Raw genomic sequence first — 16,128 nt, 5'->3', positions numbered from 1 at the left:
CGTTTCCGTGCGCTGCTCTGGTTCGCCAGAAGCGGCTTAGTCATGCTGGCCACATGACCCGGAAGCACGCTCATCTTTATCGTTGATATTCTCCCCCAAAAGGATAACTTCAACCTTCCCACACCTCCAAATCCCTTTTTATTCCATTCCACACAGGTATATAATTATTTTGAAACAAATCTATATTTCTGGGGGTTAACCAAATTCCTAAATATCTCACTTTATTCACCACCTCTATTCCAGTTTGTTGTTGCATTACCTCTATTAATTCTTGTTTCATATTTTTCGCAATAATTTTTTCTTCCTTTTATTTAACTGAAACCCTGCGACTTGACCGAATTGATCTATTTCTTCTAATATTCTTTTAACACTTCCCAGTGGTTCCTCCACTGTTATTACCAGATCATCTGCAAACACTTTAACTTTGTATTCATTTTTAGCCAGTCACCCCTTTTATTTCATCATTTTTCCTTATTGACTTTAACAAAACTTCCAGAACCAAGATGAATAATAGTGGTGATAACGGACATCCCTGTCTTGTACCTTTGTTTATTTTTATGTCTTCTGTCATAATATTATTTACTATCAACTTTGCTTTCTGTTCTGTATATATTGCTTTTATTCCATTAAAAAATTCCTTACCCACTTCCATATATTCTAAATTCTTTAACCTTAAATCCCATGATATATTATCAAAGGCCTTTTCAGCATCCACAAAAATCATCATAGCTTGTTTCTCATTCCTGGCATTCAGATATTCTAAAATATTAATTATCTTTCTTATATTGTCTTTCATCTGTCTGCCAGGAAGGAAACCTGTCTGATCCTTGTGTATAATTTCTCGTAATTTCTCGTAATTTCATTCTGTTTGCTAAAATACTTGCAAAGATTTTTTAGGCAGTGTTTAACAGTGAAATAGGCCTATAATTTTTGACTTGCGTTAAGTCTGAGTCTTGTTTTGTAATAAACGCCTCTTTCCATGTTTCTGGGATTTCTCTATTTCTCATAATGTTATTCATGACTTCTTTCATAGGTACAATCATGATGTCTTTCATTTCTTTATAATAACTGGCTGTAAATCCATCTGGACCTGGAGCTTTCCCTTTTTTCATCTCTTTTATTGCCTCTTTTATTTCTTCCGTTTCAATCGGGGCATTCAAATTACCTTTTTTTTCCTTCGGGATCTTCTGCACCTCTTTATCCTTTAAAAATCTTTCTATTTTTCTCATGTTATTCTTGCCTTTACTTCTATATAGGTGTCTGTAAAAGTCCAGGAATCCTTTTCTAATCTCTTTCGGATTATCTATCTCGGTACCTTCAATGATGATCTTATTCACTGTGTTTTGTTCCTTTCTTTTCTTTATCTGCCATGCCAGCCATTTTCCTGATTTATTCGCAAACTCGAAGTTTCTCTGTCTCAACCTTTTTATATTTCCTTCTACTTCTTTGTTTATTATCATTGCAAATTGTGTTTATAGAGTCTCAAAATTTCCTTCTTTCCTTTCTCTCTATTTTTGGTTTTTCAAAGCATTTTGCTGGATAAAGAAACCTCTCATCACGGCCTTGCTGGCATCCCATACCGTGTTCATTTTTGTCTCCTTATTGCAATTATTTACAAAATAGTCCATCAAATACTTTCGTGCACTATCCAAGACTTTTTGATCATCTAAAAGGTAGTCATTAATTCTCCATCTGAAGGTTTTTTCTTCATAACCTTTTAATTCAAATTTTATTGCACTATGATCCGAAATCACTCTTGGTGGAATTTCAATGTCTGTGATTCTTGGAGTTAATTCGTTTGAGACCCATACTTGATCTATTCTCGACATGGATTGATTTGACTCAGAATAAAATGTAAATTGTTTCTCCAGGGGATGTCTCAGTCTCCAAATATCAATCAAGTTACAATTCTTTATCATAGAAAATAAAGTCTTAGGTAGTTTTCCATCTTTACTCATCCCTGTTGTTCTTAATCTATCCATTTCCATTTCCATTGACACCACTCCATTTAAGTCTCCCATTATTATGATCTTCTGGTCCATATATTCAAATAATTTTTCTTCTAGACTTTTATAAAAATCTGTTTTGTTACCATTAGGTGCGTAGATCCCGACGATTACTATTTTTTCTCCTTGCCATTTGATCTGGACTGCAATAATTCTGCCTTCTTCGTCCTTAAAAATTTGCTGAGTTTCGATTTTTTTACTGATATATAGTACTACCCCTCTCTTTTTAGTCCTATCCGATGATATAAATTCATTTCCTAGTCTTTTATCAATCAAAACTTTTTTATGTCTTCTTGCCATGTGAGTTTCTTGCAAACAAATAATGTCCAAATTCCTCTTTTTAAAATGTTGTTCAATTTCATTCCGTTTTTTAAATCATTAATCCCATTAATATTCCATGTCCATAATTTCAATGCCATATTGGAATTTTTAATACAAATTTTATAATCCGTCTACTTCTTCTTCTTCTTCTTCTTCTTCTTCTTCTTCTTCTTCCTCTTCCTCTTCTTCTTCTAACTTTTTCCTTTCTTCTTCTTCAATCTGTTTCAAATCTACTCCTCCTGCAGCCTCCATTCCTGGTTCTGCACCTCTTGTCTCTTCATCTTCACTTCGTAGCTCTTTATATTTTCTGAAAAATTTGCTTATTTCCTCCGGACTTGTAAGTCTATGTCTTTTACTTTTGTAGAAGAAAGAAATTCCTTCCGGAAATTCCCATCTGAATTCTATGTTGTTTTTCTTGAGAATTTGCACGTTGCTTTGTATGGGTCTCTTTGTTTTAACAGCCTAATTGGGATGTCTTTTAAAATAATTATATAATTTCCATCTATGTTCAATCTCTTTTCTCTGTTTTTTTTGAAGTATCAAGTTTCTCATCTCTTTATCTTTAAACGTTATCAGACAATCTCCTGGGAACTTCTTTGCCTTCACTGATTTTGTCTTGATTCAAAATGCACTTTGTATTGTCCTTGCAACCTCCTCTATCTGCAACTCCATCCATTGTGCAATCTCCTTTATTAATTTCTCTTTAATATTCTCTCCTTGCACCTCTGGAACAAGCCTGAGTCTCAGATTCACTTCTCGCTGTCTCAGTTCATTCATGGCAATCGCATCCCAGTCCTCCTCCTGTGACTTATTAATTTCCAACATTCCTGTTCTTATTTTCTCTTATTCTTTTTTCACCTCCCTCATCTCCAATTTATTCCTTTTCATTCCCTCCTCCAGAGTTTGAGTCCTCCTACTCACCTCCTTTAATTGTCCTTTCAGTTCACTAACTGTTTCATCAATTTTTTTATCCATCTGGCCCATTTTTTAATCCATCTGACCCATTCTTTTGTCCATTTGTTCTAATTTGGATTCTAAATTCTTCTCACTCTACTTAATATCATTTTTAATTTCTGCAAACATTTTCAAAATTTCTCCTCTAAAGTCTGTTTCCTGTTTAGAACCTCTCCTGTCCGCCGGAGTTCCACTTTCACTCGCTTTCTTCTGTGTGTGAGACATAGTTTTACCCAATCTCAACTCTTTCCCACTCAATATATAATCGTTAACAAATTAATATAAACACAACCCTTTTTTTCTGGAGAAACAAAATTAATGTATTCCCACACTTCCTAAAATATTCTTAGGCCCAATAACAAATTTAGATATTTAAAAATTATTTTTATATCTCAATTAAGTTATATATTCAAATTATAGTTCAGGAAAATTTCCAAAACAACCCTCCTGTTGAATGTTTAAATATCAGATTTCAGTTTCCTTTAATTTTTCCCAAAATTGTTATAGGACCGAAAATCCGATGGGCAGGATAACCAATAAATTTTCTTCCTTCTTCTTGCCACCACTTAGGCTAAATCCAATCCAAACCACGATTAAAGCTCCACCGACTCCAGGGTTAAATAATAATAATATCCAAATAGTATCTAAATCAATATATTCCCCTAGTCAATGGTGTTATCTCAAAAGAAGAAAAAACAAAGAAACCAAAAAATTTGCCCGATGTATCGCAAAAAGGCAGAAGGGAATGAAAAAATAATCCAGAGCTTAATTATATTAAATTAACAAAATTAAGTCAAAATCTTAAATATTTTCCAGTTGCCTAAATGTCCCAATATACTTGTAAAAATCCACTTAGCAAGTCGTGCATTTAATCTGTAGAAAAAAATTATAATAACAATAAAAAATAAAAATAGAAATAGAAATAAAAAATAGAATAAAAAATAAAGATGAGAACAGGACCCCCCAAAAAACACAAAGAGGGAGCTAGAAATAATCCAAAATTATAAAAATTTAAGTCTCAATTTAGATCAAATCCCAATAGGCATCTAGTTCCTGTATAAATCAAGTGGCTCTGTCCAAACTTAACCAAATAGACCATTCGAAAGAGGGGATTAGCATAAAGACCTTCATGCAGAGTCAGCAATCCTTAAAGAATTGAAAATTAAACTGAGAAGAACTGTAAAAAAAAAGAATAAGAAGGTGCCAAAAGGGAGGTGCTTCACTCAATATAGTCCAGTCAATCCTTCAATCTGTCTTTTTATCTCTTTTCTACTTTCTTCCTTCTGTTGCTAGATTGCGCTAAACTTCGGCAAAATGGAGATACAAAAGCACTATTTTGTTGCGCAGTTCTTTTTAAACCGAAAGTATAGGGAAGCCTCTATTAATCTTCTTTCTGTCAAACCAAACATTACACGAAGACCCCTCTGCAGTCATACAAAAACAAATTTCTGCTTCCTCTACCCACTTTCGCAACTTTTTGCAACTATTTGCAACACTGTATATAACTTTTTACAAACTTTCTCAGAGGAAGAAGCTCAAGCCGCTTGCTATTTCACCAACCTCTCGTTCCCGGCTCCGCTCTCAGTCGTGCGTTGCTGTTCGATCTGAGATGAAGCTGACTTCCGTTTTTCACTCTTTCTTTTTATTCCGAAACCTTCCTTTTTATAAAAATCCAATTGTAAATCCCAAATTGGTTCAAATTTCTTGTTAATTGAGAATCGTCCACTCGCCCTGCAAGCCTGGGGCTGCGCTCTCAGGGGGAAGACAATGGATTCCCGGTGCCTGCTTCTCTGCCCGCCGTTCTCTTTGCTCCTTTTTATGGAGTTACCTGACGGCCAGGCGATCCGCTGTTGGCTCTGCTGGGATCTTGACCCTCTGGTCTCCCTCCAGAATGCGTTTGTGGGGGCTACCGCGCCCTGTAGCACCCCCGATTTCCCCCGAAAGCCCGGATTTTCTCTCTCCGAGAAAATCCCGCTTGCGTCGGGTCCGTGGCTGCAACCGGAAGTGTTATTCTTATTTCAATCACTCCTGATAATTAAGGGGACATCAATATTTAAAGAATGGCAAAAGATAATATTAAGGTATATCTGGCAGGGAAAGAAGCCAAGGATTCGGTTTAAGTTATTAACAGATGTGAAGGAAAGAGGTGGCTTCGCCCTGCCAGATTTGAAACTATATTATGAAATATCTTGCTTATGTTGGCTAAAGGAGTGGATTAAATTAGAAAATGGAGAATTGTTGGACTTAGAAGGGTTTGATAACAGATTTGGCTGGCAAGCATATATATGGTACGAAAAGAAGAAAATTCATAAAGGGTTTGAAAACCACATCTTCCGAAGGTCATTGATAAATGTATGGGACAGGTATAAAAATTTGCTGGAGTTTAAACTCCCCCATTGGATTTCACCTTTAGATGTGATGAGTGTGAAAAAGATTAATATGAGGGGGAGGTGGATAACATATGGAGAATTAACAGTTAAAGAAGGGGGGAAATGGAAAATTAAACCCTATGAAGAAGTAAAAGAATTTGTTTATGACTGGTTGCATTACTATCAGGTCTGTGAAATGTTTAAAAAAGATTGCAAAGTGTATGGATATGGTGAAAATGAATCAAAATTCCAATCAGAGATATTGAATAATGAGTATAAAAATTTGTCTAAAATGTATAAAATGTTGCTGGAGTGGTATACAAAAGATGAAGAGGTTAAATCGGTAATGATACATTGGGCCAGAGATTTTGGTTATAATATACAATATGATGAGTGGTCAAAATTATGGAATGAGAGACTAAAATTTATGGCATGTACTGCGTTAAAGGAAAATGTAATGAAAATGGTATACAGATGGTACATAACGCCAGTAAAACTAGCTAAAATGTATAAAACATGTAACAAGTGTTGGAAATGTAAAGAAAAAGAAGGGACATTCTATCATATGTGGTGGGAGTGTAAAAAGGTGAAAGGCTTCTGGGAAATGATATATAATGAATTGAAAAAGATGTTGAAATATACGTTTATTAAGAAACCAGAGGCCTTCTTATTGGGATTGGTAGGAAATGAGATAAGTAAGCGGACAAGGTTAAAAAAAGAGGAGTTGTAATTTATGCCAAAGAGAGCCTGTCACCAAATTATTTTTTTAACGATGAACAAGGAAGATATCTGGCAATTGAAATTCAATATCATGGACAGAAATATTTGATAGTAGGTGTACCAAATGAAGGAAAATCCGAATTTTTTAAGAAGTTGCAGGAGACATTGACAGACTATTTGGAGTACAATGTGATTTTGATGGGAGACATAAATGGAGTAGTTTCTATAAACATGGACAAGGCACAACGGCAGGTAGTCACCAAAGATGAGAGACTACCGAAAACTTTCTTCGAATTGACTGATAACTTGGACTTGGTTGATATTTGGAGAACTAAAAACCCTTTAGGAAGAGAGGGAACCTTCTTTTCTGAAGCCAAAATGACTTGGACACGAATTGACCAAATTTGGATCACTAGAGGACTGGCACCGAAGACAAAAAAAGTGGAAATCTGCCCAAAGACTTGCTCCGACCATAATGCAGTAAAGATGGTAATGAACTTACTACCAACTGGTTCCTTTAGATGGAGGATGAATGACACTCTGTTTAGAGATGAGGAAATAACCAAGAAGGCCCAGAAAACCCTGAAAGATTACTTTGAGATAAATTTGAACACTACTGTGGAGAAAAGAACAGTTTGGGACGCAAGCAAAGCTGTTATGAGAGGGTTCTTGATACAACAGAATGCACTCAAGAAGAGATTACAACAGGAAAAAAGAGAAAAGATTTTGGAAAAGATCAAGGAAGGAGAGAAGAGATTGAGAACAAAACCAAAATCACAGGAAATTTTAAGAGAGATAAAGTTATATCAAGTTCAATATATGCAAATGATAAACCAAGAGATTGAATGGAAGATTAGACAAATGAGACAAAGAACTTTTGAGTCAGCAAATAAATGTGGGAAGCTACTGGCGTGGCAAATAAGGAAGAGACAGAAACTGAATACGATAACAAATATGGAAGTGGAAGGAAGAATTATACAGAACCCAGTGGAAATTAGGAGTGCTTTTCAAAAATATTTTAAACAGCTATATTGTCAACAACCACAGAAGGAAGTGGATATAGAGGAATTTTTGAAAGTGAACAGGCTACCGAAAATATCTCAAGAAAGCAGATCTAAATTGAGTTATAAAATAACAGAACAAGAGGTTGAGAGTGCCATTCAGAATATGCAATTGGGCAAATCTCCGGGACCTGATGGGCTGACTTCGAGATACTATAAATCATTGAAAGACTGGTTAATTCAGCCTTTGAAGGAAGTCTGTAATGACATACTACAGGGGAAAAGGGCACCAGAAACGTGGAAAGAAGCTTTTGTGACACTTATACCAAAGACAGAATCTGAAAAACACCAACTTAAGAACTACCGCCCTATATCATTACTTAACGTGGATTACAAAATGTTTGCAGATATTTTGGCTAGAAGACTAAAGAAAGTTTTAGTAGAGGAGATTCAAAAGGACCAAGCAGGCTTTCTTCCAGGAAGGCACTTATCTGATAATGTGAGGAATATAATAGACATTTTGGAACTTTTACAGGAAAAGATAAACACAAAAGCAGTTTTGATATTTGTGGACACGGAGAAAGCCTTTGACAATATTTCTTGGAGTTTTATGAAGAAGAATCTCCAAGGAATGGGGGTAGGCCAAGAATTTGAAAATGGTATAGGTGCAATCTATTCTGAACAAAAAGCTAGACTAATTGTCAATAACGTTGTGACAGAGGAGTTCAGAATAGAAAAAGGAACACGACAAGGTTGCCCAATTTCCCCATTGCTTTTTATATCAGTCCTGGAGGTGCTGCTGAACATGATTAGAAAGGACCAATTGGTCAGAGGGATACAGGTCGGAGCTAAACAGTATAAATTAAGAGCATTTGCAGATGACCTTGTTTTGACATTACAGGAGCCAGAATCTAGTGTGAAAAGAGTTTTAGAACTGATTCAGGAGTTTGGTCGATTGGCAGGTTTTAAACTGAACAAGACAAAAACAAAGGTTTTGGAAAAGAACTTAACAGAAATTGAGAAAGAAAGGTTTCAGAATGAGACAGGCTTGACAGGGGTGAAAAAAGCAAAATATTTGGGAATTACTATGACTGCAAAAAACGGGAATCTATATAAAGATAATTATGATAAATGTTGGATGGAGATAAAGAAAGATCTAGAAATATGGTCAAATTTGAAACTCTCACTATTGGGTCGTATTGCTGTGATAAAGATGAATGTATTGCCAAGAATGTTGTTTTTATTCCAGACATTGCAGATTATTGACAAAACTGATTGCTTCAAGAAGTGGCAGAAAGACATATCTAGATTTGTCTGGCAGGGCAAAAAGCCAAGGATAAAATTCAAAATATTAACGGATGTAAAGGAAAGAGGAGGCTTTGCCCTGCCAGACTTAAAATTTTACTATGAAGCAGCAGCTTTCTGCTGGTTGAAGGAATGGCTACTTCTTGAAAATACAGACATATTGGATCTAGAAGGATTTAATAATGTGTTTGGTTGGCATGCATATCTATGGTATGACAAAGTTAAAGTGCATAGAATGTTTAAAATTCACAAATTAAAAAGTAGAGTCCGTGATTGGCTTCATTACCATCAGATAATGGAGGCTTATAAATTGGACAGAAAAATTGGTTTCCAGGTGGAAAAATCAAAATTGGAAACAGAACTGTTAGAACCCAAAACTAAGATCTTGTCAAGAATGTATAACTTGCTGTTGAAATGGAATACACAGGATGAGGAAGTGAAATCAGTAATGATTAAGTGGGCACAAGATGTTGATCATAACATAATGCTAGCTGACTGGGAACGGTTATGGACCACTGGTATGAAATTTACGGCATGTAATGCCTTAAGAGAGAATATTATGAAAATGATATACAGATGGTACATGACACCAGTCAAGTTAGCAAAAATTTATCATTTGCCCGATAATAAATGCTGGAAATGTAAAGAAACTGAAGGCACATTCTTTCACCTTTGGTGGACGTGCCCAAGGATTAAGACCTTCTGGGAGATGATCTATAATGAATTGAAAAAAGTGTTTAAATACACCTTCCCGAAGAAACCAGAGGCCTTTCTCCTGGGCATGGTCAGCCAACAGGTGCATAAGAAGGATAGGACATTTTTTATGTATGCTACAACAGCAGCAAGAATACTCATCGCACAGTATTGGAAGACACAAGAACTACCCACGCTGGAAGAATGGCAGATGAAAGTCATGGACTATATGGAATTGGCAGAAATGACTGGCAGAATCAGAGACCAGGGAGAAGAGACGGTGAAGGAAGATTGGAGGAAGTACAAAGACTATCTACAGAAACACTATAAGATAATGAATGTTTGATGACACCAGATTGAATGTAAAAGGTTATTAGTAAAAAGTTTAAAGATTAAAAAAGACCCAATATTTTAAGATATAAGGAAATGTAGTTATATTAAGATATTAAAATTATGACAAAATCAAATTAAGACAGAAGGAAGGAATTTGCTGATTGAATATATGATCTGGAATACAGAGAAGGGAGGTCTGGGGAGGTCGGAGAAATAAGTTAATGCAAAGAATATAATGAGGATAAAATTGTTTTTATTTTTTATTTTTCTTCTTTCATATTTTTCGCTGTTTTGTGTTTGTGTGTTATTGTATTTTTCTATTTTTGTTGTGCTGTGGTTTATTTTTTACTTTTTGTTGCTTTATACTTATTGTAAAACTGAATAAAATATTCATTAAAAAAAAAAGGAAATGAGATAAGTAAGAAAGATTGTAAACTTTTTCAATATGCAGTTACAGCAGCGAGAATACTTCTGGCCCAAAAATGGAAACAAGAAGAAATACCGACGGTGGAAGAATGGAGATTGAAATTGACTGATTATGCAGAATTGGACAAATTAATGGGGAAGATTCAGTATCAACGAGACCAAAAGTTCATTGAAGACTGGGGAAGATTTACAGATTATCTGAAAGACATATGTGATGAACAGATAACGTTTGTTGGTTTTCAAGAGACTCTGTGAAAAATAGAGAAATATTGTAAAAAAGAGAATAATAGGAGGGAAGGAGATATCTAAAGGCAATACTAAATTAAGAAATGCGTTAATAATATAGATGTAAACGAAAGATCGGCAGAGGAGCTGAGGGAAGTCAAATAAGAAATGAATCTGTGATAAAATGTGAGTTGATTGTATAAAAAATTGTTGGAAAATGAATAAAAAATATTATAAAAAACAAACAAACATGACCGGGAAGCTGTACGCTGGCTCCCTCAGCCAATAAAGCGTGATGAGATCCGCAACCGCAGAGTCGGCCACAACTGGACCTAATGGTCAGGGGTCCCTTTACCTTTTACAAAGATATTGGACATGGGTGGCGCTGTGGGTTAAACCACAGAGCCTAGGACTTGCTGATCAGAAGGGCTTGGTCATGCTGGCCACATGACCCGGAAGCTGTACGCCGGCTCCCTCGGCCAATAAAGCGAGATGAGTGCGCAACCCCAGAGTCGGCCACGACTGGACCAAATATCTTTACTTACAAAGATATTAAGGATGGTTTGGAGGTCATCCTCTGAGTGTGAACACACTACGTTGTCATCAGCATACTGAAGCTCTATGACAGAAGTTACGGTAACCTTACTCTTTGCTTTCAGCCTACTCAGATTACAGAGCTTTCCATCTGTTTGATATATTTCTACCCTGGTGGGGAGTTTCCCTTGGACAAAGTGTAGGATCATGACAATGAAAATAATAAACAGAGTTGGGGTGATAACACAACCCTGCGAATGGTTCACTTTGAGAGCCATTGTCAGGCGTCAGTATCATGGCATTGGTTGAAATCCTGCACTCCTTTGTGATAGATTTAGCTAAGACTCATTTGTCTCCAAAATGAATCATGTTCAGAGTCAGATGCCATTATTTTAAGGATGCTGAAAGGAAAATGGTCTCACCCTCATATAAATTAATGCCACAGAAGACAAAATTGGGATTCGAAGTGACTTTAACAAATTGGGGAACTAAATGGGCCCAAACTGACAGAATGAAATTCAATAGGGATAAATGTGAGTTTCTACACTTAGGCAGGAGCAGCCAGCTGCACAAATATAAAATGAGGGATTGCCAGTAGTACGTATGAGAAGGATCCAGGGGTCTTAGTGAATCACAAGCTTAGCATGGGCAGCTGGGTTGATGCAACAGCAAACGACCCTAATGCTATTCTAGGCTGCATCAGCAGAAGTCTAGTGTCCATATCAAGGGAAATCATATTCCTGCTCTAATCTGCCATGGGCAGACCATACCTGGAATACAGAGGGCAACCGAGATGATCAAGAGTCTGGAAACCAAGCCTTATGAGGAATGGTTGTTTAGCCTGGAAAAGAGGAGACTGAGAGGAGATGATAGCCATCTTCAAATATCTCAAGGGCTGTCACATGGAAGATGGAGGAAACTTGATTTCTCCTTCTTTGGAGGGTAGGACTTGAACCAATGAATTGAAGTTACAAGAAAGGAGATTCCGGCTAAACACCAGGAAGAACTTTTTGACAGTGGAACCTTGGGAGGTTGCGGACTCTTATCCTTGGAGGTTTTTAAGCAGAGGTTGGATGATGGTCATCTGTCATGGGTGTATTAGTTGAGATTCCTGCATTGTAAAGGGTTGGACTAGGTGACCCTTGAAGTCCCTTCTAACTCCACAGAGCTATGGTTTTATAATTCTATAAGTGAATTCACAGATTGTGTATAGCAGGGCCTTCTTTTTGGGAGCTCCCTTCCCTAGGAGCAGAAGATGACATCCTTCCTGTGTGCCCCAAGTGGGCAACTAATATTCTAACAAGGACCATATTTTGAACTGAGCAAGGTCTGAAAGGCCAGCGACTTTGGCTGTGACCACTGACTCACTCCAGCATGAGCCAAATGTGGATAGAAGCCCTGCTATCCTGCTCCCCCTCCATTTAGCCTGAGCAGTTGAGGCATGTACTACTGAAATCATAAGCACAGGAAGATTGAGAAAACCCCACTGGCAAACTCCACCAGCAATAACAATGGCGTCTGCCGGATCTTCAACTTCTGGAAAGAAGTCGGTTACCTGGTTACCTAGAATCATAGAATAGAATCTTAGAATCATAGAGTTGGAAGAGACCACAAGGGTCATCGAGTCCAACCCCCTGCCAAGCAGGAAACACCATCAGAGCACTCCTGACATATGGTTGTCAAGCCTCTGCTTAAAGACCTCCAAAGAAGGAGACTCCACCACACTCCTTGGCAGCAAATTCCACTGTCGAACAGCTCTTACTGTCAGGAAGTTCTTCCTAATGTTTAGGTGGAATCTTCTTTCTTGTAGTTTGGATCCATTGCTCCGTGTCCGCTTCTCTGGAGCAGCAGAAAACAACCTTTCTCCCTCCTCTATGTGACACCTTTTTATATATTTGAACATGGCTATCATATCACCCCTTAACCTCCTCTTCTCCAGGCTAAACATGCCCAGCTCCCTTAGCCGATCCTCATAAGGCACCTGCCAAACATGACCCATGCTCTGATTAGCTGAATTAAGGGGTTTGATGGCAGCGATTCCTGGGTGGTTTGCAGATGCGACAAGCCTGCTTTGCAAGGAAGTTGTGCAAGGAAGAGTGTAAGCAGGCTCTCCTTGCCTCCCCCAAGAAGCAGAATCCAAAGGCTCTTTCATCCTCCCATGGCCAGGGCACTTTCGATAAGCATCTCAGACACCATTTACCTGAGCTTTGCTTTGTATATGCAGAACGCAAGTAACTACATTTTGTCATATATTGAAGGCTTTTCCCCCAGGGCTGGTTGGTTTATTAGTATCTTAAAAGTATCTTATTTTTGGTGTAGTTTTTACTGTGATCTTTTGTTGTTGTTGTTGCTTGTTTAAAAAACCTGTCTGCTTCTCTTGAGTCCATGGATAGGAAAGGCAAATAACAAGTATTATTATGAACAGATGGAAATAACGCAGTACAGCCAGCAAGCAGTGTCAGCAGCTGATCAAGGGACTCAATTGCTACTTTGTGCCGGGAGAACTCTGGCCTTTGAGGGCACCTTGAGAGATTTGCCACTGCATCAAGTAGAGATAATTTTATCCTAAACCTTTCTGGATGAATGTGTACCCAATGCTCCTCCAGCAACAGGGACCGATTTTTGGTAGCAGGAAAGTTGTTGTTTTGTTCTTGCATTTGATTTGGTCTCCAAGCCTGCTCCCTCTCACTGACCCCTAGGTGGCCTCAGGGAGCCCTGGGCCCCATTACAGTGCACATCTCACAGAGGTAGTGATTTCTTCACAGAAGCATTCCTCACCCCAATGTAAAAACTGCCCAGTTCCCTCAACTTTTCTTCTTTGCTCTTTGATTTGAAGCCCCCTTCTCGGCTGGGAATCTTTCTAATTTATCTGTTATGTGCTGACCTTCTTTTCTTATGGGACATGACGTTAACCTAGACGAGGGCATCCAGGCAAAAAATAATAATTCATAAATGAGCTCAGTTGCATTAAGAAGAGGAAATGGGGACACGGGGGGGGGGGAATATGAATGAATCAGTGGACAAGTATTGAATGACCATATCCACTAAACAGGGGTCAAAGGGAGACTGCCCAGAAGAACCCACCACAGCTGGGTGCAACAAAGAGCTCCTCTAACTTCTCTTTCTCTTTTGCCTCTGTTTTGTTTAACCAGTGAGGCTGCAGTTCTTGCCTGCTCAAGGGAAAGCATGGCTAGTTTCTCTCCTTTTTTCTGATGAGATTGCTCCCCCCCCATCCCAGAAGGTCATCTCTGGGGAAGGACTGACCTTTAGCAAAGGACAGCCTTTGCCCTTCATACTCTGAGCTGTGCCTTCCCCATGTGGAATTCGTTTTTCTATTCTGTCGCAACCTGTGCAGGGTGATTACAGGATGACACTGAAAAGCAGAGAAGGCGCAGATGAATGGGTGGTTCCCATCTGCCCGGTGTCTCCAAGACTTCTGCTTCTGTCTAGAAGATATCTTAGGGGGCTGGACGTGGGATCTGCTCTCATCCAACGCACGTTCTCCTTGGGAAGCTGGGGCAGGACAAAAGAGTCCCATGGAGGAGGGTGGCTTCTCCCAGCGAAACTTTGTCCTCCACTTAGAGTTTCTGCACTGCTTCAGAGTCTCTGTCCAGGCTCTCAAGAGTTGCAGTGAGCAGTGGAATCAGACGGTTGGCTCCTCTACACTGACTGGCAGCATCTCCTACAGTTTCAGGTAAGAAGTCTCTCCCAGCCCCACCTGGAGATGCACCTGGGCAGGTGCTTTCTTCCTGAGATGTGCTTCCCTTTCCTGTGGTCACCCTCAAAGAGCTTTCCTTCTTTGCTGCCATTTTAGAGGCTTTTAAGGTTGGGAACAGAGCAAGAGCGCTTCAACCTCGCCATTCCTTGAATCAAAACATAAGTGACAGCACAGTGAAGTAACACAGTAGAGCTAAACCTGCTGCCAGTTGGCACACCATGCACTTCAGTGCATACTGGGGCTGTTCAGTTAATTCCAAAGCACTTGGAACAAAACTAGGAAGCAATGTGTTGGTGGCTACTGGCTGGTTGGAGGCAGGCAGGCACGGGGAGTCAAACTAACCCTTAAAAATGGCACGGCTTGCTTGGCTGCATTGAATGTGCACGGAGATGGAAGTCTGTGCCCCCAGTTAGTCGAGTCCCAGGGTTCCCTCATCAACCTTCCTGGCTATGGTGGATCACCTTAAGCCCTGGCTTCCAGCCCTACCTCACCTGCCTGTGCAATTTAGGAGGGGAACACTCTCTCTTTCTCTCTCTCTCTCTTTTTTTTGCCCAGTCCTAGATGTAGCATGTACCATGGTGACAAAAGAAGGGCAGCTTTAAAAATCACTCCAAATACCACAAGCATAGCATTTTTCCTTTTGTGCCAGAATCAATGATTGCTTGGACTGGATTTGACTTTAGAGAGCTGGGAAAGGTGGTCTGCAGAACTCCTGGCTTGCTTATATCCTCCATCCTAGGTGGGGAGTGGGATGCTAGGGGAGGTGGGCTGGGCACCAGGGAATCCCTGAGGTTTTTGTCCCTGGAGCAGGAACCAGGGTGGGGGAATAGTGCAGATCGTTGGATGGACCCAAGTGGATGCGTTAAAAAGAAGAAGCGGGGATGGCCAGATGGGCTGGGAGAATGGTGCTGGGATTGAGGAAGGGGAGCTGAGGAATTAGGTCAGTACAGAGGACGAGATGAAGCCGGGAAACTTTCCGCCTAGCTGCTTCCCCACTCCGCCCCTTCCACCTCCTGCATCCCGTCTCCCGCAGCAACCGCATCCTTCGACCGTGGACTGGGGGACCCAGGCTCACTCACCCGCTGCCTTGCCTAGGGCACAGCCGGGGTCCGGCTTCTTTTGCTGGGGTCAGTAGGTACCCAACTCCTGCTTCCAGCTGTCACGCTCTGAAGTCCCAGATTTCAAAGCGGGGGGGGGGGTGTAAGGAGAGCAGCGTGGGGGCCGCCCACTTCAGGGAATGACGGGCATAGCTTCCTAGCCAATGAAGAGGCGAGGGACCGCCCAGATGGAGATCACCACTCCGTGGGGTGGGCAGGGGACAGAAATGATGTCATGATGTATGGAGGAGAGGTAGGGGGAAGATGTTGGGATGATCTTAGGCTGACTTCAATCTCCGCCGCCGCCGCCGCCGCCGCCTTTTCTGGAAAGCGGGCCACTAGCTAGGCTGGTGAATAATACCTTGGCGAGGTTTCCTCTCCCTTCTGGGGCTCCGCTCCAGGCTGAGCAGGGGAACCCACAAGACC

At 39.7% G+C, this 16,128-nt stretch overlaps 1 protein-coding gene across 1 annotated transcript in view; it reads right to left on the bottom strand.

Moving 5' to 3' along the window:
• Positions 1–15,789, bottom strand: part of LOC310668163 (leucine-rich repeat neuronal protein 1-like) — a 45,522-nt gene extending 29,733 nt beyond the window's left edge. Inside the window, exon 1 of the mRNA XM_083421195.1 lies at positions 15,685–15,789. The gene's annotated coding sequence lies outside the window, so the exon portion shown is untranslated. The remainder of the gene's footprint in view (positions 1–15,684) is intronic.
• Positions 15,790–16,128: the final 339 nt, after the last annotated feature.

This window comes from Podarcis tiliguerta (genome assembly GCF_965153285.1).
Source record: "Podarcis tiliguerta genome assembly, chromosome: 17".
Taxonomy (NCBI): domain Eukaryota; kingdom Metazoa; phylum Chordata; class Lepidosauria; order Squamata; family Lacertidae; genus Podarcis; species Podarcis tiliguerta.
Note: the sequence above shows the minus strand (reverse complement) of the source record. Positions and strands in the feature narration are given on the sequence as shown.